The sequence below is a fragment of the Protopterus annectens genome, chromosome 6.part0 (assembly GCF_019279795.1).
Source record: "Protopterus annectens isolate FY-2018-M chromosome 6.part0, PAN1.0, whole genome shotgun sequence".
In the NCBI taxonomy this organism is placed as follows: domain Eukaryota; kingdom Metazoa; phylum Chordata; order Ceratodontiformes; family Protopteridae; genus Protopterus; species Protopterus annectens.
In genome coordinates this window covers 1,060,557,170-1,060,581,586 of record NC_056737.1, presented here as the reverse complement: position 1 = coordinate 1,060,581,586, position 24,417 = coordinate 1,060,557,170, and the positions used below count along the sequence as shown (strand labels likewise).

Sequence of the window (24,417 nt, the reverse complement as noted above, 5' to 3'; positions counted from 1 at the left end):
ACCACTTCCTTTCCTTCAGTAAATTTTTGGTGGTGTGTGCAGTCAGATAATGGACAATTCAGTGTTTTCATCTCGGTCATGTCATTTGCAGGTATGTTGGTTCTTGTTTATTCGAAGTAGACCCAAAGTTCCCTATTTGCAGAAAGGAAATTATACAGTGCTTACCTCCACATATTGACTACAGTTTCTGCACTCCAGCACCCACCACACCGTTGTTTTCATAAACTCATAAAGGCTTTTCTCCTTCACATAAGTATAAAACTTTATCTTCCAAACTGATTTAAGAAAGCATTCTCCAAAAATGACTCTACCAAACACAAACTATTAGAAACAGCTATGCATTTGAAATGCAATGGTCTATGATCACCCTTGAAAACAGACACTTGTGTCCAGTTAGCTTATCTGGTTAGCAAATAAATAAAATGAAAAATGCACTTGGGAAAATTGTGCACAGCAGAAGTAAGCACATGAAAGTGCAGGAGACATGCTTGAGGAAGTCCAGAGTACTGAAAATTTGCAGCATATTGTACATTCCTACAAGGCATAAAACTCTGAGTTGCAAACCATCAGACAAAATCTGAAGCGTGAACAGTAGGTGTTGCTGGGTGAGGCTTATAGATGAACTTGTTTAGCAGCTCAGGAGTTAGAACACTGGTCTCATAAACCAGGGGTTATGAATTCAAATCTTATCAAGGCCTCTGCTTGTGCTTTACCCCACTCAAGTACTGCGGGCAAACTCACCAAACTTGGCATTAGCAAGAGGGTTTAACACAGACAAATGAATGGTGCCAAAGCCACATATTAAAACTCAATGCAAAGAAGTGCATCACAGTACAGTTTGGGAAAACACCTACCCAGGCAAATTACTCCATTGATAATATCCCAAGCAATGGCCCACATAGTTAGAGATCTGAGAAAATATGTACACAGTAATTAGGCCCTTGATCAACACATAACCAATTCTATGTCACACAACTTACAATTAAGGGTATGGCATTCAAGTCCAAAGAAGTTATAAAACCACTCTACTGCCCAGCCCTTATCAGACCCATCATGGAGTACAATGGCCCCTGTGACATGTACCTGACTAGGCAAATGCAGCAGCTGGAATGCCAACAGAGGTTACAAAGAAAAAATAACAGAACAAAGGCTCAAAATCAGGATTTTTTTTTTTAAATATTATAACTCGTCACTTAAAAAGTTAATGGAGTAACACATTTTGCATTAATATACATGCTTTGGACAACAAGTAATACAGAACTCTGATGTCTGGATTTACTGTCTGCAACTTTTAGTGATTTACTAGCAAATTAAACTTTTAACTAGATACAGAGCAAAACTATGAGTCAAAATCAAGGATATTCTGTGGAATTCTGGACAGTGACAGGTATGAATAAGGTAAATAAAAGTGACCTAACCATCCTTTTTTTGACAACTGCAGAACAAAACTTACCAGTGCTGTACAATGTACTGCTATTTGCTGAAATCTGTGTAAAATTTGTGTGCGCTTATGTATGTGTGTGTGAGGGCACGCATTTGTATATGTGTGTATGTATGTGTGAGTTGTATGCTGCAGTGTATGAGTAACAAGCTGGCTACAATTTATTGGAGTTTCTAGCACAAACATCATTAGCATTGCCATTATGCTTATGCGGTTATGTGGGGGAGAGGGGTTGTCTACAGTATATTTAACAGCGACAAGCTGACTATAGTTTCTTTTACTTAACCATCAAAAACAGAGCTTACAAATAGTAGGTGGCTGTCTTTAGTCAAGTGGCAGAAAGAGGGTGTGTGCAAAACTGTTTATTGCCACTGTAGCATAGTGAGCAGCGTTGCCATTTCACAGTGCTTTGCTCTGGTTGAGTTATTGGCAATGTTTTTTTTCTATGTGGAGTCTGCATGTCTTCCTGTTTGTGTGCTTTCATTTATCTGGTCTAGTTAATTCCAGCACCTCAAAAACATGTAGCAGTTAAATAGAATTCTTCCAGTTTTCATGAGTGTGTGTGTGTGTGTGTGTGTGCGTGTGCATGCGTGTGTGTGTGTAAAATAAATCACTGATTTTTGTCTGTGCATGCACACACAATAATGCCAGGCATATACTTGACTCTTCTGGGTAGCAATAAAAATACAGTTAACAAGTCAGTCAAAGAAACCATAGTCAAAAACCTTTCCAAAGCAAACTTCAAACTACTTGCATCCGAAGTGGAAAGCTTCACTATTCCCTTGCAGAAGGATAATGATATCCAGGATGCGGAATCCTACACCAAGGCACTATATATGCATCTTCAGGATTGCATGGACCATGCTATCCCAAATAAAACCAAGACTCCTTCCTCAAGCAAGAAGAAACCAGTCTGGTGGACCCCGGCCATAAGCAAACTTTACAATAAAAGGAGGAGACATACAAAAAAAGGCCAAATCTCAAGTAGAAAAATTATCCCTGATCAGCATTAGTAAGAAATTGAGGGCCCTCATCAAGTCAACTAAAGCTAATTTTGAAAAGAAAGTTGCCAAGGATAACCATAAGGCCTTCTATGGCTACGTCAAAAACCTAAATGGCAACGCTCAAGTCTGTTCTGAGCTAGTACAAAATGGAACAAAATACACTGACCCTTCTGACATTGCCAACATCTTGGCTGACAGGTTCAGTGCAAATCCCCCCCCACCACCACCACCTACAGGGCCTATTATCATTCCAGGGGATTGTGTAAGTCCAATTATTACTGATACGTTGGTTAACAAGGCTCTATCTAAAGCTAAAAACACTGCCTCCATGGGACCAGATGGTGTCCCAGGCTGTGTCATACGCAAGCTCCAAAAGGAATTAACCCCGCATCTTAATAACCTGTTCAGTCTCAGCCTCTCCACAGGATATGTGCCCATAGAATGGCACACGGCAACGGTGGTCCCGCTACACAAGGGTGGGGCCACAACTGACCCTGGGAACTACCGACCAATAAGCCTGACCAGTCTGATCTGTAAGGCTATGGAGTGAATCTTTATGGAACTCATAAATGGAGAGATTGGGAACCTCCAGTCGCTGGACCCCACACAGTTCGGCTTCGTCAAGGGCAGATCATGCCTCCTGAACCTGGTGGATTTCTTTGAGACAGTTACTCAGGCTATAGATAAGGGAAAGGAGGTACACACGGCTTACCTTGGCCTTGCTAAAGCATTTGACACCATTCCCCATTCAGGTATTATTGATAAGCTCCCCAGCCTGGGCATAAACCCTTACATCACAAGATGGATCGCAAACTGGCTCTCAGACAGATCCCATAAAGTAAGAGTAGCGGGATCTATGTCCGAATCCAGACCAGTAACGAGTGGTGTGCCTCAGGGCTCTGTCCTGGGGCCCCTCCTGTTTGTATATACTTCTCAGAAATACAGGCAAGCACGGAAGGGCTGTGGCTGACTAAGTTTGCGGACGACTGCAAACTGGGTGCTATAATAGAGTCTCCGGCTGACATGGAGATCCCTCCAGAAGGGCCTAAATGAGACTGATGCATGGTGTCAAAGCCATGGTCTCAAGCTAAATGCAAAACAATGTGTAGTAATCCCCTTTGGAAAAAACAGAGTACCCGCAAACTACAACAAAGGAGGTAATCCCCTGAAATCTGAAGAAAAAATAAGGGATCTTTGGACACAAGTAGATAGTCAGCTTTCCTTTGATAACCATGTTGCCAAAGTGGTTAGAAAATCCTTCTATGTGACCCATCTGATCACGAAAGGGTTCGCATCAAGAACTAAGGATGTAATGGTGCCCCTCTACTCTTCCCTCATCAGACCCATTATTGAGTACAATGCACCAATTGGAATGTACCTGGCTAGACATCTCCAGCAGCTGGAGAGACCACAGAGGTACCTAACCAAGAGGATTACTGGCCTCAAACAGTTGCCCTATGCAGCACGACTGAAAAAGCTAAGACTGTTCTCTGTTGCATACCGCTTTCTCAGAGGCGATCTCTGTCTAACGTACAGAGCCATGTCCAACCCAGAATTGTTGAACATGCTCCATCTTAGCAAAACCAAATCTACTCGAGCTACACGCTCTAGGGATATAAACCTCAACACAACAATGAATAGAACATGCTGGAGGGATAGATTCCCTTCGCAGAGACTTCCCTTACTATGGAACAGGGTCTAGATCTACATAAGACAGAGCCCCTCACTATCACTCTTCAAGAGGAACCTTGATGAGTGGATGGGTAACAAAGTTCACACCGGGGATCACACCAACAGCACTACTAGATAGGGGCCAAGGGTACTAGCTGCTAGTACAAGGGTCTAGGGAACCACTAAAGGGACGGTGAATACCGCACAACGTGGCTGGGCTAATATATGCCTGCGGGCAGATAGCCCAGTACCAATCTATGAACCTATAAGTAAAGAATAGTTGTATAAAATCTTACCATAACCATATATGTCCTTCTCTTCCATGTTGCAGTATTCTTGGTGTGGGATTTCCTGCCTTCAGGCGACCCGTACGTATACAAAAGCTTAAGCTTGGCTGTTGCAGCTGCGTGGGACGTCACACGTAGGGCCATAAACCAGTGACCTTGTGTGTGACGTTTGCATGCACAATCCTCAGAACTTGAAGCTAAGTAGGCAAAGTAGCTGGCCCAACAGGATAGGCTGCCAAAGGTGACGTGTATAATGCCCTGGGTCTCTTCTGTAATGTAGAGAGGCATCAGGGAGCAGTTAGACTGCTAGAGTCTGTGAGGGGGAATGGTGGGTGGGAATGAATACTGCAACATGGAAGAGAAGGACATCTATGGTTATGGTAAGATTTTACACAACTGTTCTATGTCCTTCTATTCCTATGTTGCAGTATTCTTGGTGTGGGAGAGTACCACAGCTTAGTTTGATGAAAGGGTGGCGGATGCAGAAGATGATTCCACAAAGCCTTGTAGGATTGCCCTGGCAAATCCTGTGCATGCTTTGGAGATATGGTCCAGTTTGTAATGTTTGGTGAAAGTGTGTATAGTGGACCATGTAGCTGCTTCCATAATGGAAGCTGTGTCCATGCCTTTTTGGAAGGCCATGGAAGTGGCCACTGCTATTGTGGCGTGTGCCTTAACCCCAACTGGAGGTTTTTTTTCCGTGGTGTGAGTAGCAGAAACCGATTGCCTTTCTAATCCAGGATGCAATGGTCTGTTTGGTGACTGCCTTGCTCAATGTCCTGCGGTGGAAAGATACAAAGAGTTGTTTGGATTTCCTAATGTCTTTAGTCTTGTCCAGGTAAAATCTCAGTTGCCTGTGGACATCTAGGGAGTGGAGTATCTTCTCTCCTTGGTTAGTGGGAGAGAGGAAAAAGTTGGGTAGGTGAATGGATTGATTTAGAGATAAGTCAATGATTACCTTGGGCATGAAGGAAGGGTTAGTTTTCAGAGTGATCCTGTCCCTATGAAAAATGATGTAAAGTGAGTATGCCATTAAGGCTTGTAGCTCAGAAACCCTTCTGGCAGAGGTAATAGCCACTAACAGTACTGTTTTCCACGTACAAAACTGTAGAGAGGCTGTATTAGCCGGTTCGAAGGGGGGCTGGGTGAGTTTTTCCAGGATGAAGTTCAGGTTCCATGGAGGAGGGATAGGCTTCTTAGCTGGTCTGATGTGTAGGACCCCTTTAAGGAAGAGTTTCACATGTAGCCTGGCTAACAAGGGAGGATCTAGAGGTAAGCAGGCTGATAATGCGGAGAGGTGCACTTTCCCTGATGAATAGGAAAGTCCACCCTTTATAAGTTAACACATATATGAGAGGAGTAGGGGGTATCAGCCTCATAAGCGTCCCTTTTCTGTCCCAGGCACCACTGAGTAAATCTTTCCCATTTAGCAAGGTATGATTTTCTAGTAATGGGTTTCCTGGCCTCCCTCAGGACTGATAGCACGTCCTCTGAATAGTGGTGTCTGAATGGGGTTAGTAATTTATCACACACAGAGTCAAGGGATAGCATTTGCAAGTGTGGGTGTAGGAGAGTTCCTTTGTCTTGTGTCAGAAGGTCCACCTTGTGGGGTAACTTGTGGTGACTGCTCTTGGCTAAATTGTAAAGAAGGGGGAACCAGTGCTGCCTTGGCCAGTAGGGAGTCACTAGCAAGATTTTTGGTTTGTCCTTCCTGATTTTCAGAAGGACTTTCTGAATCAGAGGGAAGGGGGGGGGCGTACAGGAACTTCCCCTCCCAGGTGAAACTGAAGGCATCTACTATCCAGGCTTGGGGGGAGTAAGTCTTTGTGCAGAAGGTCTGCAGCTGCCTGTTCTGGGGGGAGGCAAACAGGTCTATTTGTGGAATGCCCCACTGGTGGACTATGTCTAGGAAGACCGTCCTGTCCAGCATCCATTCGTGTTGTGGAGAGGATGTTCTGCTCAGGAGGTCTGCTTGCTTGTTGCCCTGTGAAGGGATGTAGCTGGCTTGCAGGGATAGGTTGTGCTGGGATGCTAGGTCCCAAATTAGTAGGGCTAGCCTGCACAATTGTTATGCCTTGGTACCTCCCTGTTTGTTGATGTACCACATTAGAGTGGTATTGTCCGTCACTATCAGAAGAGGACCTGGTAGCAGTAGGAATAGGAAGGTCTTAAGAGCTAAAAGAACTGCTGTCATTTGCTTTACATTGATGTGTTTGGTTTTCATGGGAGGTTGCCACTGGGCTTGGACTCTTACAGAGTGCAAGGTGGCTCCCCAAACTGAGTCTGAGGCACCTGTATGCAATATTTGTGTGGGTTGAGGGGGCTGCAGTGGAAGCCCCGGGTTTAGTTGTACTTGTTGGATCCACCAAAGGATTTCCTTCTTTAAACAGGGAAGAAGGGGGATAGCTTGTTCCAAGTGACTCTGGTGTTGTGATCAGATATTTTTGAGGTACCATTGCAGTTTTCGCATATGCATTCAGGCCAATCATAGCATGGGAATGGTTGCTGCCATCAATCCTAGGAGTCGAAGGAATTGCCTTGCAGTGACTGTCTGGGAGAACCTTGTCCTGTGGGAGAAAGGTTTTCATTCGTTGTGTATTGATTCTGCAACCTAGGAATATCTTGTCCTTGTCTGGGTTCAGGGAGGACTTCTTGAGGTTTGGGATGAACCCTAGACTTTGTAGTAGGGACATAGTGAAGTGTAGATGTCTTAAGAGGGAATCTTCTGACTGTTCTAGGATAAGGATGTCGTCCAGATATGGGTAAATCTGGACTCCTTGAGTCCTGCAGAAGGCAACGGCTGGAGCTATGCACTTTGTAAACACTCTTGGGGCAGTGGATAAGCCAAAGGGCAAGGCCGTAAATTGGAAGTGTGAGGATGGCCCAGAGAAACGCAGGAAACGTCTGTGTGAGGCCCTGATGGGAATGTGCAGGTAAGCATCTGTTAGGTCCAAGGTGACCATGAAAGTAAAGGTTTAGGAAGGAGAGATCCAAATTGAGTCTCCAAGGACCGTCCTTTTGGGGGACCAGGAACAGGCGGGAGTAGAATCCCTTTCCTTCTTGTCCTGTGGGAACAGGCTCTATTGTGCATTGTTGCAGGTCTGACAGAAGTTGTGGAAGGAGATGGCATTTTTGGGGGGGGGGGGGGTGGAATGCCTTTCCAGGGGGGAATTTGTTTCCAGGATGGAAAGTATCCTTTTTGAATAATGGTTACTACCCATTAGTCTGTGGTGAATTTTCTACCAGAAGGGGAAACAGTGGGTAAGGCGAGCTGAGAGGGGCAGATATGAGCAAGGCAGTCATGCATTATTGGGACCTCCCCTGTCCTGAAAGGGCCGTCTAGGCTGAGGAAGTGGGCCAGTGGACCTGGATGAGGAATGTCTTCGAGTTCCTCTTCTGGGTCTGGAGGAGGAGGCAGCAGAAAGCGGGTTACGCCTAACAAAGGTAGTCTTAGCTGGGTAGTTCCTATAAAATTGGGGTATAGGGGATACCAGGTGATGTTTAATATCCTGTAACTCTCTGCTTTTTTCTTGGAGATTCTTAAATAGGTCTGCATATTGCTTTCCAAAGAGGAAGTTATGATCCAGGGGAGCGTCCAAGATTTTGGACTTGAAGTCCTCTGGCAGATTCTGTAGTCTAAGCCAGGAATATCTCTTAAGGACAGATGCTGATGCTGCAGAGCGAGCAGAAGCTCCTGCAGCATCATAGCTGCATCTTATAAAGTGTCTAGCCACTTGTAGGGCTAAGGACAATTTGGAGGAGATATCCGTTTTAATGGGACTGTCAGGAATTGAAGTCAGCATAGAGGTGCCTTGGGATACTAAGTCCAGGGCATACTTAGTCATGTATGTTTGACAGTTAATGGCTCAGAAGGCCAAAGTGGAGGAAGTGTACACCTTCTTACCTATCCTATCCATGGATTTGCTATCTTTATCTGTGGGCAATAGACAGGCAGAAGGTAGCAACATAGACTGTTTATCAGGTGCAGTGGCAATCACTGCTGGGTCTGCTAAGGGTGGCTTTATGAGGAATTTTTGTTCCTCTGATACCCTGTAGAAACGGTCTGGGCGCTTAGGTGCAGGAGGCTGTGAGTCAGGAGTTCTAGAGGCTGCAGTAAAGGCATCCAAGTATGCAGGGAGGACAGGGGGTACAGATGAAGGGGAGGGGGACTCCATGTGCAGCAGTTCAAAGTATCTTTTTTGGGTTTCTGTCATTTGGGAAGTATCCCGTTTGAAATAGCCTTTCATTTTTGTGATGGTTTCACCAAATGTAATGTCTTCAGGGTGGAGAATCCCCTTCCACAGAATCCTCATCAGGAGAGTAATATTCCCTGGGAGAAGCAATCTGGGATGCATAAGAGATGGATTCATCCCAGGACAAGTAGGTAGATTCATGTTCTTCTTCTTCCACAAGGAGGGGAGCCATGGGAATAGTAGGCCTAGGGCTTAGCAGAGGCAAAATAGCTGTGGGTGAAGCAGAAGGCCTAAGGGCCATAAATGCCTGCATAAGAGAGGAGGTGAAGGCCTCCCAGTCTGGAAGGGCTTCAGAAGCAGGCATAATATATGTTTTATTTTCTGCTTCTTTTTAGTTGGAGTCGGTCTAGAGCTGGATTTGGCAGCAGCTGTATCCGAGGTCTGGATCCTGGTCGAAGGAACCCCCAAATCTGGTTCCCCCTCGACATCAGCACGTGCCGGATGTCGGCTGTGCAGCGGCCTCCACAAGGGAGATTGATGGAGCTGACGGATCCGCCAAACGCTCAACTCCTACATCGGTAGTTGGCGGAGCGTCCGGGTGCAAAGCGGCAGGCGATGAAGGCCTAGGCATCTTGGCCTTCTTAAGCGGAGGTTCTTGGGCACCCTCCGAAGCGGGATCCACCCTGAGAGCCAGCCGTTCGAGGCACTGGTTTTCTAAGTAAAGGTTTAAAGCTGCCAGACGGCTACGTAAGGTCTTAGGCAGAAAAGATTTACAAATAGGGCAGGCATTATGATCGTGTTCCCAGCCTAAGCAGAAAACGCATTTGTCATGAGCGTCCTTATGGGGAATTTGGCACCCGCATTGGCACTTTCCCTTTTTACCTGACATCAGCTGAAAGCTACAACCAAGCCTAAGCAATGCGAAAGACAGATAAAATATTAGAAATGCAAAAACCCAACAGGTTACTTATCTATAGTCAATCTGACGTCTGGAGTGCGATCGTATGATGCAAAGTCGTCTGCGGGTGAAAAGTTCTGAGTATTGTGCGTGCAGACATCACACATAAGGTCCCTGGTTTATGGCCCTACGTCTGATGTCCCACGCAGCTGGAACAGCCAAGCTGAAGCTTTTGTATAGGAGCCGATGTATGGGTCGCCTGTAGGTAGGAAATCCCACACCAAGAATACTGCAACATAGGAATAGAAGGACATCTACATTTCAAATGTAAGGCAAAAAATGCATCACAGAACATTCAGACATTTAGTTCATGTAGGAATCTGGTGGCCCCCAAAAGCCAGGACTGTATAAATGGATTTTGACTGGATTTAGTAGTGACTTCTGCCTCAGTCACTCCCATTCTAAAACCAGCCCTGCTTCCATGTTGTGTGGGTGGTGGGGATAGTGTGGCCATTACTTCCTTCATTTTCATCACAATCAAACCATAGTTTAAGTTGGGACTGGGGATACCGTCATCATGGTTTCTTTTAATTTTAATTTTCTCACAGACCTCGGAGCTGTACAAAGAAGGTTACTTTAGCTTGCCTAGGGGCAGTGTACTGTTTAAGAACAACAAAGTGGACTACATTACTGTAATCAGTTTTGCACTTTCCCCCCAGCCATACATCACGTTCCTATGCAGGTGGCTGCCTTTGAGGAGTAGAGGTTCAGAGTGAGGAGGCATGCTTTGTATATGTATGACCTGTAAGTACCCAGGGAGCCCAACTTGACATTTGCAGGGGTCCCCAAAAATGATAACATCAGCCCTGCAGCAGTCCCTGGAGAAGGGTCCTACCAAAGCCTGATTTGGACCTTGAAAAGGAATCCACTTGAAAGTACCCTTTTCCAATATGCCACTGAAGAGGATAAAACCCTAGTCGAGTGAGCCTTAGCATAGAACAACATTGTGCAAGTTTGCTTACAGACAGGCTGACCTTTCTTAGCCCCAGTATAGGAGACAAACAGCTGTTTAGCATTTCTAAGCTGCTTTGTTCTGTCAAGACAATATCTGAGCTGTATGTGCACATCCAATGTATGTAGAATCTTTTCTCCCTTATTTTTTGAATAAGGATAGAGCACTGGGAGATTAATGGATTGAGTCAAGTTAAATTCAGAAACAACTTTAGGCATGAATGATGGATTAGTGCATAACACAGTCCTGTACTTGTGAAAAAATCAGATAAGGTTGGCCCAGTATGCAAGCCTGTAGCTCAGAGACTTTTCTTTCAAATGTCAGAGCAATGAATAAAGAGAGTCTTTCAAGTCATCATCATCTTCTTTCGGCTGTTCCTGTTAGGAGTGGCCACAGCAGATCATCTGTTTCCATTTCTTCCTGTCCTCTGCATCTTGCTCTGTCACACCAACAACCTGCATGTCCTCTCTCACCACATCCACAAACCTTATCTTAGACCTTCTTTTCCTGTTACCTGGCAGCTTCATCCTTAGCATCTTTTCCCAATATACTCATCATCCCTCCTCAGTACATGTCTAAACCAACGTAATCGTGCCTCTATGGCTTTGTCTCCAAACCTTCCAACCTGGGCTGACCCTCTAATATACTTATTCCTAATCCTGTCCACCCTCGTCATACCCAGTGCAAATCTTAACATCTTTAACTCTGCCACATCCAGCTCTAACTCCTGCCTTTTTGCCAATGTCAGTCTCCAACCCATATAACATAGCTGGTCTCACTACCCTCTTGTAGACCTCCCCTTTCACTCTTACTGGTACTCGTCTGTCACAAATCACTCCTGACACTCTTCTCCACCCACTCCATCCTGCCTGTACTCTCTTCTTCACCTCTCTTCTACACTCACCATTACTCTGAACTCTTGATCCCAAGTATTTAAACTCTTCCACCTTCGCCACCTCTACTCCCTGCATCCTCACCATTCCTCTATCCTCCATCTCATTCACACACATATATTCTGTCTTAGTCCTGCTGACCTACATTCCTCTTCTCTCCAGAGCATACCTCCATCTCTCCAGGGTCTCCTCCACCTGTTCCCTACTCTCACTACAGATCACAATGTCATCTGCAAACATCATAGTCCACAGGGACTCCTGTCTGATCTCGTCTGTCAACCTGTCCATCACCAGTGCAAATAAGAAAGGACTCAGAGCTGATCCTTGATGTACTCCCACCTCCACCTTAAACGCATCTGTCACTCCCACCACAGACCTCACCGCTGTCACACTACCCTCGTGCATATCCTGTACCACTCTTACATACTTCTCTGACACTCCTGACTTCCTCATACAATACCACAACTCCTCTCTAGGCACCGTGTCATATGCTTTCTCTAAGTCTACAAAAACATAATGCAACTCCTTCTGACCTTCTCTGTACTTTTCCACCAACACTCTCAGAGCAAACATCTCATCTGTAGTCCTCTTTCCCAGCAGGAAACCATACTGCTGATCACTAATCATCATCACATCCATTCTTAACCTAGCTTCCACTACTCTTTCCCATAACTTCATGTTGTGACTGATCAATTTAATCCCTCTGTAGTTACTACAGCTCTGCACATCACCCTTATTCTTAAAAATCGGTACCAAAACACTTTTTCCCCATTCCCCAGGCATCCTCTCACTTTCCAAAATTTCATTAAACAATCTGGTTAAAAACTCCAATGCCATTTCACCTAAACACCTCCATGCTTCCACAAGTATGTCATCTGGACCAACAGCCTTTCCATTCTTCATCCTCCTTACTTCCTCCTTGCCAATCCACTGCACTTCATGATTCACTATCCCCACATCATCCAACCTTCTCTCCCTCTCATTCTCTTCATTCATCAACCCCTCAAAGTACTCTTTCCATCTGCTCAACACCCTCTCCTTGCTTGTAAGTATGTTTCCCTCATTATCCTTTATCACCTTTACCTGCTGCACATCTTTCCTACCTCAGTCCCTCTGTCTAGCCAGTCGGTACAGGTCCTTTTCTCCCTCATTAGTGTCCAACCTTTCATACAACTCTTCATATGCATTATCTGTAGCCTTCGCCACCTCTCTCTTTGCCATGCACCTCATCTCCTTATACTCCTGTCTACTTTCTTCATCTCTATGACAATCACACTTCTTCTTTGACAACCACTTTCTCTGTGTACTATCCTGTACTTCTTCATTCCACCACCATGTCCACCTTGTCGTCCTTTCAATGTCCAGATGTCATACCAAGCACCTTTCTAGCAGTCTCCCTTACTAGCTCTGCTGTAGTTACCCAGCTATTTAGTAACTCTTCACTGCCACCCAGTGCCTGTTTTAACTCTTCCTTGAACTCCACCTCACAATTACCCTTTTTCAATTTCCACCATTTTATCCTTGGTGCTGCCCTCACACTCCTCCTCCTCTTCTTGATCACCAATGTCATCCTACAAACCACCATCCTATGCTGCCTAACTACACTTTCCCCGGTCACCACTTTACAGTCTCCAATATCCTTCAAACTGGCCCTCCTACATAAGATATAATCCACCTGTGTGCATCTTCCTCCAATCTTGTATGTCACCCTATGCTCCTCCCTCTTGTTAAAATACGTATTCACCACAGCCATGTCCATCCTTTTCGCAAAATCCACTACCATCTGACCTTCTGCATTCCTTTGTTTAACACCATACCTACCCATGAAATCCTCATCCCCTCTGTTCCCTTCACCAACATGCCCATTGAAATCTGCTTCAATCACCACTCTCTCACCCTTGGGTACAGTCATCAACACTTCATCCAACTCACTCCAAAATGTTTCTTTCTCATCCATCTCACACCCAACTTGTGGACCATATGCACTAACAACATTCATCATTACACCATCAATTTCCAGCTTCATAATCATCACACTGTCCGACACTTTTTTTCGCCTAAAAAACACTCTTAGCATACTGTTCCTTCAGGATAACTCCTACGCCATTTCTCCTCCCATCCACACGATGATAAAACAATTTGAACCCACCTCGATACACCTAGCCTTGCTCCCCTTCCATCTGGTCTCTTGCCACACAATATACCAACCTTCCTTCTGTCCATCATATTGGCTAGCTCCCTCCCTATACCAGTCATACCGCCAACATTCAAAGTTCTGACCCTCACTACCACAGTCCTAGCCTTTCTCCTCTCTTCCTGCCTTCAGCCATGCCTTCCCCCTCTTCTCCTCCTTCGGAGGCCTGAAGAGTCGAAGAATGCTTCCGTGCCAGCTCCCAGGTCATCACTGCCAAATGGCAAAGAGGGTACGACTTTGTACTTCCCTGCTTGTTCAAGTAACACATCAGAGTAGTGTTGTCAGTGACCACTAGAAAAGGACCCAGAGTCAATAACTGGTGTAGAACTTTTAAGGCATGAAAAATTGCCAACATCTCTTTTACATTTATGTGCTTTGGCTTGTCCTGAGAAAGTACAGTTGTGTACACTTACCATAAATGTAGATGTTCGAGTGGATTCACTGTTGCATCATCACCTGTGGGCTATCCCTGCTGTGGTGGCCCTCAGCCGGCCCGAATACCAGAGTCAATGTTTTTGTGCTGGTTGCTATCGCCTGTAGTCTGCTGTTAGGTTGTCAGTACTATAAAGCAAGGCAGCCGACATCATTACATCAGTTTTTCTTTCCCTAACCAGTCAGAAGCACAAGGGAAAAGAGAAAAGTGGTCCTGGTGGCCAAGAGCCACCCTGGGAAGCATGTGTCCCCCTAGGGGATGATGAGAAAAGGGGGATGGAGGGAGGGAAACCTAGACTGCAACAATGAATACACTCAAACAGATGCATTTATGGTAAGTGTATACAACTGCACTATGTTCTTCGTGTTTCACTGTTGCAGTCATCACCTGTGAGAGGATTCGCAAAGCTGAGGTAAAGGGTGGAAGGAAGGATAAAGTCCTAGGTATGGGTCAGGAGGCCCTGCAGAATTGCAGAGGCAAACTCTGCCCTAGTCTTCGAAAAAAGAGGTATGTGGTAATGCTTTGTAAAGGTATGAACAGAGGTCCAGGTGGCCACTTCCAACATATCCCTGGTAGGTACTCCTCTGGGGAAGGCAGTGGAAGTGGAGGTTTCCCAGTGGAGTGGGTATGGACTGACCTAGGGATGGGTTTCCCATGCAGTCTGTAGCAGAAATGGATACAGTGTGAAATCCATTTGGAAATAGTTTGTTTGGATATGGGCTTCCCCTCTGCCCTGGGGAAAAGCTTACAAGAAGCTGGTCAGTTTTTCTGAATGGCTTAGTGCAGTCTAGAAAGTATCTGAGTTGTCTGTGCATGTCTAATGAGTGCAGAATTCTTTTCCCCTTATTTTGGGGGTTGGGAAAGAAGGTGGGAAGGTGTATGGCCTGGTTAAGGGTCACATCAGATGCCACCTTTGACACAAAGGAGGGATTAGTCCTCAGGGAGAGTCTGTCTGCATGGAAAATTATAAAGGGCTCTAACGCCATGACAGCTTGAAGTTCTGAGACCCTTCTGGGAGAGATGATAGGCAGTTGGAAGGCAGTCTTCCAGGAGAAGTATTTCAATTCTGTTGAAGCATCAGGTTCGAAAGGAGGTAAGGTTAGTTTCTCTAACACAATAATTCAGGTCCCAGGGTGGAGTAGGAGGTCTTCTGGGAGGCCTGATATTAGAAGCCCCTCTGTGGAATTGCCTAACCAATGGATGAGGGAAGAGGGTTGGGTCTGAATCATAATGGGCAGAGATGGCTGAGGCATGGATTTTAATAGAGGAGAAAGAGAGGCCACTATTGAGCAACTCTGCTAAGTAAACCAGGATGAGAGGGATGGAAGGTTGGGAGGTACTGGCCCCTTTTGATTGCTTCCAGGAGCAGAATCCTTTCCATTTTCCTGCATAAGATTTTCTTGCTCTGGGCCTTCTGACCTCTGTGATGATATCCAGGACCGGTTTACTTAACAGTGACTTCTTGTTAGTTTTTAGTGTATGAGCCATACTGAAAGTTTGAGAGTCTGTAGATCTAGGTGCAGTACCTTCCTCCTCTCCTGGGTCAAGATGTCTGACCTTAGGGGAAGCAGCTTGGGGGGACTGTAGGGTCAGACTGTGTAGTAAGGGGTACCAATGTTGTTTGGGCCAATCTAGAGCGATGAGGATGGCCTTTGGTCTCTCCTCTCTTATTTTGATCAGAACCCTGGGAAGAAGGGGCAGAGGAGGGTAAACAAACATGGAGCTCCAGAGGAAGGTCAAGGCATCCACCTTCCACGTTAGGAGGTGATACTCCCTGGTGCAAAACTTGTGCAGCTGGTGGTTGAGGTGTGAGGCAAAGAGGTCCACCTCTGTGGTCCCCATTCCTGGGTGATTTGCAGAAAGATTTATCGGTGGAGCTGCCATTCATGGGGGTCCAGTAAGTTTCTGCTTATGTGGTCTGCCAGTGTGTTGTTGATCACTGGTAAGTACTGGGCAATTAGGTGTAGTCCCATGGAGGCTGAAAGCCACAGACTCGTAGCTAACCTGCACAAGGGATACAACTGGGTGCCCCCCTGCTTGTTGATGTACCACATTACTGTGGTGGTGTCTGTTTTTATAAGGAGGACCCCTGGCCTGAGATGGGGTTGGAAGGAAGCCAGAGCGTTTTGCACTGCCATCATTTCTTTCCAGTTGATGTGCAAGTGGAGTTGCTGAGTATTCCAAAGGCCTTGAGTACACCTGCCTGGAAGGTGGGAGCTCCAAGCTATGTCTGAGGCGTCGGTGGTGATTGTCTGACTGGAAGGGCGGAGGATGGAGGGAAGACCCTTGTTCATGGCACAGGCCTCTGCCCACCAGAGAAATTCGTCCCTTATGCAAGGGATCAGTGGGAGGGTGGTCTCTAGGGACTGACACCAAAAGTTCTTTAAGTACCACTGAATCTTTCTCATTTAAAGCCTGCTGAGAGAGATAAGGAGGATGCAAGATGCCATGTATCCCAGGGCTTGCAGGAACTTCCTTGCAGTGAGGTGATTTCTCAAAGCCAGTTCGGTGAAGCAGAGAGGCAGGAAACTCTGCTTTTCTGGGAATAGGAAGGCCATTAGGGTTGCTGTGTCTAGCACAGCTCCCAGGAAAACAATTCTCCTGGTGGGATTTTGCTTTGATTTTTTTCTCGTTGATGGTGAACTCTAGGGAAGTTAGGAGTTTTTTGACAAAGAGAAGGTCCTGGAGCAACTTTAATTTGCTGTTTGCCTGAATGAGGCAGTCATCCAGGTAAAGGTAAATCTGTAAATTTCTCTGTCTGCAGAAAGCTATAGCTGGGGCCAAGCACTTGGTGAATACTCTGGGAGCAGTAGATGAGCCAAAGGGCAGTGCAGAGAGCTGAAAGTGCTGACTGCCTGCTCTGAAGTGCAGGAATTTTCTGCACGATTCCCTGATGGGTATGTGGAGGTAAGCATCTTTTAGGTCTAGTGTCACCAGCCAGGCATTTTGAGCAAGCATAGGCAGGAGCTGCTGCAAGGTTAGCATTTTGAATCTGGGAACCACCAAGGTGTTCAGTTTGGACAGATCCAGGATGGGGCGCCAAGTGCCCTCTTTTCTGGGAACAAGGAATAGTCAGGAGTAAAAACCTTTTCCTGTTTGATCCAGAGGGACAGGTTCTACTGCCCCCCTGGGATATTAAGATTTTTAAAAACACACTTCGAACGCCAAAACAAATTTAATAAGTAAAGCTTTCGGGCTCACCACCCTTCATCAGTACATAAAATCAATGGAACTCATCAAGACATTAAATAGAGATACTAATAAAATCACATGATTCAGCCAGCCTAACATCTTTAACTAACAATTAATTATTTAAACTCTTGTAGTGTAAAGGAATATTAAGATATGTTTAAGAAACCATTAAAAACATATACATTTTTACATTACTTGTATACATATATATATATATATATATATATATATATATATATATACACAAAAGTACAAACATAAAAATTCTCATAAATACATATTATATAGCAATAATTCTACATTTATATAAATATCAAGTTAAAGGGCTAAAATATAAAATTCATTCTTAAACATTTTCTCTCTGCCTTTTAACTAATACAGGTTTTATACTAACAGTGTTATTTAAACCTGGTACAGCATCCACTTGTAGTCTAATGATCCATTCATATTCTTTTAACTCTAAAGCATTATTCATGTCTCCTCCTCTAATACCTATATTTATTACGCCTATACCCCTAAACTTAAGTATGTGTATTGTTGTCCATAATATGCTTACTTAGTGCATTTGTTACCACTTTTCTTTTAATCTCAGACTTGTGTTCTATAATACATTCCCTTAACTTCCTAATTGTCTTACCAACATAGAATGCTGTGCAAAGTGTGCATGTTATTTGTGATGTGTTACAGTTAGCTGAACATTTAAATTCATATTTCTCCTTAGTAATGGGATGCTCAAGCTCATTTATTGAATCATAAATATCTACACAGCAACTACAATTATAACATTTCATGAACTGTAACACATCATAAATAGTATTTAGCAACATGCACACTTTGCACAGCATTCTATATTGGTAAGACGATTAGGAAGTTAAGGGAACGTATTATAGAACACAAGTCTGAGATTAAAAGGAAAGTGGTAACAAATGCACTGAGTAAGGATATTATGGACAACAATACACATACTTTTAAGTTTAGGGGTATAGGCGTAATAAATATAGGTATTAGAGGAGGAGACATGAATAATGCTTTAGAGTTAAAAGAATATGAATGGATCATTAGACTACAAGTGGATGCTGTACCAGGTTTAAATAACACTGTTAGTATAAAACCTGTATTAGTTAAAAGGCAGAGAGAAAATGTTTAAGAATGAATTTTATATTTTAGCCCTTTAACTTGATATTTATATAAATGTAGAATTATTGCTATATAATATGTATTTATGAGAATTTTTATGTTTGTACTTTTGTATATATATATATATATATATATATATATATATATATATATATATATATATATGTATATAAGTAATGTAAAAATGTATATGTTTTTAATGGTTTCTTAAACATATCTTAATATTCCTTTACACTACAAGAGTTTAAATAATTAATTGTTAGTTAAAGATGTTAGGCTGGCTGAATCATGTGATTTTATTAGTATCTCTATTTAATGTCTTGATGAGTTTCATTGATTTTATGTACTGATGAAGGGTGGTGAGGCCGAAAGCTTTACTTATTAAATTTGTTTTGGCGTTCGAAGTGTGTTTTTGGAAGTATTTTGCGCAGTTTCACTTAGTTTAACTATTGATATTAAGATTTTTACCTGTTGCAATGCCTCTGCCCACTGGTTTGAAGGGAGGTCTGGGTACCCTCTTGGAATTAGGAGTTCGCTGAAGGAGAATCTGTATCCCTGAGAAAAGATTTTTAATATCCATTGATACTTGGTTATAGAGACCCAACTGTCCTTGAAGCGGGTGAGGCTTCCTCCTAGTTTTAGATGAGTGAAAGGAGGGCAGAGTGGGGAGGGAGGGAGAGTCATTGTGAGTGCTTACCATAGATGCTTGGCTTAGAACTCCCTGCCTTGAAGGCTGAAGTGGTCCATTGTTTGCTTCTTTGCTGGCCCTGGGATGGGGGCCTGGATGTCCTGTCCCTGTGGGGCTTACTTTGGCCCTGTCTGCTGGGAGAAGGAAAGGCCCAGTGTTTAGAGGGGAAATTCCTGCTAAGTCTTGTTGGTTGAACTTGAAAGAAATATTTTCCTGTTTCCATAGATTTTGCTTTGTCTTCCATCTTTTTAAGTACCTCTTCTGCATTTTCCCCAAACAGGTGTTCCTTATCTAGGGGAGCATCAATAAGTTTAGACTCGACATGATGAGGGAGAGGTTGTTCCTTCAGCCATCCATGTCTTCTAATAACAGATTCTGTCACTGCTGCCCTGCTAGAGGCTTCTAGGGCGTCACATTCACATTGTAATGAGTGTGTGGCCACTTGATAAGCAGAGCGTAGAAATTCTGCCAACTCTTTTGAGTTGGCACAGTCAGGGGAGGAAGCAAACTTCTGCTTTAATTGTTCCAAAGTGTGTTGTTGATATTTTAACATATGGAACTGACAACTGAGTGCTCTGATAGCTGAGGTTGCAAATGTGTATACTTTTTACCCCATCTGTCCAGAGCTCTGGAGTCTTAATTCAGAAGGACGAGGATTCTTGGCAGAACTAGTCTTAGCTCCTTTGGGTCCCTGTGTAATGACCTCAGGGTCTGCAGCAAGGCTCCTGTACAGGTATTTGTGAGAATCTAGTACTCTGTAGTACCTGTCAGGTTTAGCTGGGGCAGGAGGCAGGGCATCAGGGGCTAAACTGGATTTAAGGAAAACATCATCCACCACTTCTAGAACAGGTGGGATGGCCAGGGGTCTGTGCTGGGGCAGGTCCAGAAACTCTCCAAGACGTTTCTTTGACTGTGGGTAGTCCTGAGATTCCCACTGAAAATTCCCACTGAGATTCCCTGAGAGACTGAAGGGTTTCCCCGAAAGAGAGGTCCTGTGGAGGGGAGGCAGAAGGGATGGATTCTTCTGCATCTGAATACTAAAAACAGTTAAGGGATGTTGTTCCTCTTCAAAAAGCAGAATCCTCAGACTCCTGGTCTGTCATAATTTCTGGAGAAGGAACCCTTTTCCTTTTAGGAATGGGGGCTTGAGTACTTTGGATAATGGAGATGAGATCCTCCGCCATTTTAAGCATTTGAGCTTGGGGTGAGGGAGCAGTAACAAGATGGTGGCTAGAATCAGATTTCCTCGGAGTGGCCTGGCTTTGAGGCCTAAGAGAATCTGTCGGTCTGTAAGGAATGGTAGTCGGAACAGTAGATGTTTTTTATCTAGAATTGGTAGTGCGAATGACCTCCTCAGAAGCTGGTGCCTGTGTCACGGCTCCGGACCCAATCAAGGGAAAGACAGCCAAGGGCTTGGAAGACAAAGTGGATTTCTGAGGCACACCAGACTCCAAAAGGGTCTCGGCAGAGGCCTGTAGTGAATCAGGCATCAGGGGCAGCGAAAGCACCTCACTGAATTCTGGAGAACTGACTACTTACTTAGTGGTAGCATCATCTGAAGGCTTAGCCTTGTGTGGCCTGTCTCTATTTTTACATTTTTTCAGAATATCAGTGGAAGGTTGGCTAACGGACACCATATCGAAATTCGAAGATGGAATACGAAAATAAGTGTCTACAAAAAGAGCTCTATGACGAATGGTTCTCGCATTAAATAGGGCACAGAACCGACAACGTGGTCTGGGCCTAAACAAGTGATGCAATAAGAATGAAAGTATTGGTGTGGGATCTGTTTTCCACAGGCGAGACAATTATTAACTCTTTCGGACATCGGTTAGAGCAAGAAAAAAGGATCTCCAATGAGATACTTAGCTTTAGATGTTTTCAGCTGAAATACGACTTCTGGTAGCAACCAACTGGCACTCATGCAAAATGCTTCTGTTACAGGCTCCATGGCAAGAAAGACTGAGGTAATGACATAGGCTGCCTTGCTTTATAGTACTGATGACCTGGTGTCAGACTACAGGTGACAGCAGCCAGCGCACAAAAACATTGACTCTGGTATTTGGGCTGGCCGAAGGCTACCACAGCAGGGATAGCCCACAGGTGATGGCTGCAACAGTGAAACACGACGAACATCCCTATAATCCTTGTACTTGAACATCCATGGCCACCGCTCCCAGTGCAAAATAAGAAGAGTTCATCTGGACAGATTGGACTGGGGTCTGAAGAGAAAAAGAAAGTCCTGGATCCAGAGACAGTTGATCCCTACACCACTGCAGTTCCTGTTTCACAAATCCCTGTGCCAGTTCCTGGAAATCCAAGGGCTGAAGGTGCTGGGTCCAACAATTCTTCAAGTACCACTGAATTTTTCTCATGTGTAGTCTGGCTAGTGATGTCACATGATGCCATGACGCCTAGAATTTTGAGGAACTGTGTTGATGCCATGTCTAGGAGAAAGAAATAGAAAAAAAATGCCCTGAGAAGTCAGAAGTTTGTCTTCTAGCACAACGATAATCCTTTATACTGTGCCTATCCACCACCCCAGGAAAACAAATTATTTGAAAAGGTGTGAGTAAGGACATTTGAAGCCCAAGTGGGAAAGAAGGGATACAACCTTGTCTAAGGCTCAAAACACCTAGACGCAGAATATGCACAAATCAGCAGGTCAACTTAATAAGGAAAATCTGAATGCCTATGGTTCTGTGAGATAGGCAACCACTGGGTTACACACTTTGTAAACACTCGACGTACAGCACATAGCCCAGGGCAATGTGGAAAACTGATAATGTAAGCCAGACTCAGCAAATCTCAATTTCCTGAAATCATGAGCAATACGAATATAAAGATAAGCATCCTTGAGACCTAGAGTTAACATGAAATACTGGTCTAGAAGCAATGCTAGAACTGTCTGTAAGGCAAGTAGTTTGAATTTCAGCACATTTTCAAAGGTGGTCAGAAAGGAGAAATCTAGGACAGGTATTGCTCCTTTTTTTGGCACCAAAAATATTCTGAGATAAAATTCTTTGCCTTTGTGTATAGCAGGCACTGGATTCTATAACATCTGTACTGAGTTCCATGTATCTGCCTCTAGGATGGTCTTTCCATGATGTGAGTTACAGAACTTAACACAGTTTGCTACTCATGATAAAATGGGTTTGTTTGGAGACAGGCCTGCAGTGTTTATCCTCTGCGAAAGCCACCAGTAACTGCTCTGCTCTATTAGGGGTTTTTGCCCTGTCTAGACAGTACCTGACCTGCCTGTGCATATCCAGGGAATAAAGGACCTCCTCTGCCCTGTTCGGTTGATTTGGGAACAAGACTGGTAGGCAGACAGTCCGATTTAAAAGTAGTTCTGATACCACCTTCTGCATACAGGATGGGTTTTTTCAAAGGGTTACCTTACTTCTGTGAAAGACATTGAAAGGTTCTTTACACGAGGACCTGAAGCTCTGAAACTCTCCCCGGTGATATGACGGCTATCTGAAAGGTGGTCTTCCATGTGATCATCTTTGCAGAGGCAGTGGCGGTAGGTTAGTTTTTCTAACACATAATTTAGATCCCAAGCAGGAACAGAGTCTTTTCTGGGTGGTCTCAAGTGAATTATGACTTTTTGGAAAAGCTTCATGTTGGGATGTGAGAAGATAGGTGGACCACTGTGCAGGTAAGCTGATATGGCAGATGAATGTACTTTAATGTTGGACTAGGAAAGTCCCTGTCTAAAATGGTCTGACAGATACTGTAAGACTGATTTAATGTTGCCTGAGAAGAACTGGTGATCTTGCCATGACAGCAGGTGGAAAATCTCTTCCATTTTGCCAGGTATGATTCTCTGGTATTGCGTTCCTTGCTTCCTTTACAATGGAAAGCATGTCCTTGAGATGGGAGGCATTCCTTTGTGTCAAAACCAAATGCTCCAGTCTGGAAACCTGAATGTGACTAGGTGAGGATGGAAAACAGATACCCTGGCTTGGCTATGAAGATCTACATCCTGTTTTAGGGTGAGGAATCTCCCCATGCTGAGGGTTAAGAGAAGGGAGAACCTGTCTTGGCCAGAAGGGGGCTACTAGGATCATGCTGGATCTGTCCTCCCACACTTTTGTCAGTACCCAGGGGATCAGAGGCAAGGGTGGGAATGCTTACAGGGACTAGTTTGTTCATGTGAAAGAGAAAACATCTATTTTCCAAAGTCCCTGTCTGTTGAGTTCTGCAGCAGAACTTTTGTAGTTCTTTGCTCTGGTGACAGGTGAGCAGGTCTATGGAGGGGCCATCCCAATGTAGAATTAGATCCAGAAAGACCTCTCCTTTCAGCATCCATTCTTTGGCGTCTAGAAGATCCCTGCTTAGGGAATCCATAAAGTATTATTCTGATATGGAATATAAGACACTATGAGGTTAGCCCTATTTCTTGAGACAACATCCAAATATTCCTCGAAAGGCTGCACAACGGGTAGAGCAGTGTTTGGCCTTGCTTGTTTATGTACCACATCACTGTGGTGTTTTCTGTCCAGATTTGCAGGTTCCATGGGCTTAAGTTCTGCTGAAAAGCCTTTAAGGCCATGTAGACTGCTAGTAGCTCCTTCTGATTTATAAGCAATTTACTTTACTGAAGTGTCAAGATGTCCTACATTTTCAGGAAACCTAACTGGGCAACCTCTCAAGCTATGTCTGAACTGTCTGTGGTGATAGTTTTGTCTGCTTCTGGTAAAGAGAAATTTACCCCTGGGTTCTACCATATGGTGTTCTTCCACCATAGGAGCTTCCTTCTTCAGGCACGGAATGAGAGGCAGTAGGGCTTCCGGAGGTTGAGAATGCTGTTTCCAAGCATTTTTAGGAACAATAGAGTTTTTTTATGTGTAACTTTGTAAGTGAAATCAAAATAATGAAGAATGCCATGTATCCCGGAATCCACAGGAATTCCCTTTCTGAGATGTTTTACTTTGGAAGCAGGCTGGTAAGGTAGCCTGTCAGGAAAGCTATCTTGTTCTGGGAAAGGAAGACTTTCTGCTGGACCAAATCTATGAGAGATCCCAGAAAGAGGATCACTGTTTGAGGAAGAGTCTGTGACTTTTGAGGATTAGGTGAGACCTGCCTTCTGAAAGCAGTCTACTGTGAATTTCTTCTCACACTTCAAGTAACTGTTGACATTTTTGAACATTAACTTAATAAAGAAAATTTTCCAACAGGGTACTTACCTGACTGGAAGAGGAGGTTCTCTGGAAAAATGAGCCAACCAATGGACTGTGAGCATTTTGAACACATGTGAAGCGCATTGAACTGCACGGCTAGACAGAACTGAAGACTGTGCCAATGGATGCCCTTCTTATACCCTGACATCCAGACACTGGTGTTCGATAGTCTGCCAGCTGCTAGAGAT

At 44.3% G+C, this 24,417-nt stretch overlaps 1 protein-coding gene across 6 annotated transcripts in view; it reads right to left on the bottom strand.

Moving 5' to 3' along the window:
* PSEN1 (presenilin 1) overlaps positions 1-24,417 on the bottom strand; it is a 1,663,637-nt gene that overhangs the window by 169,728 nt on the left and 1,469,492 nt on the right. The window lies entirely within an intron of this gene.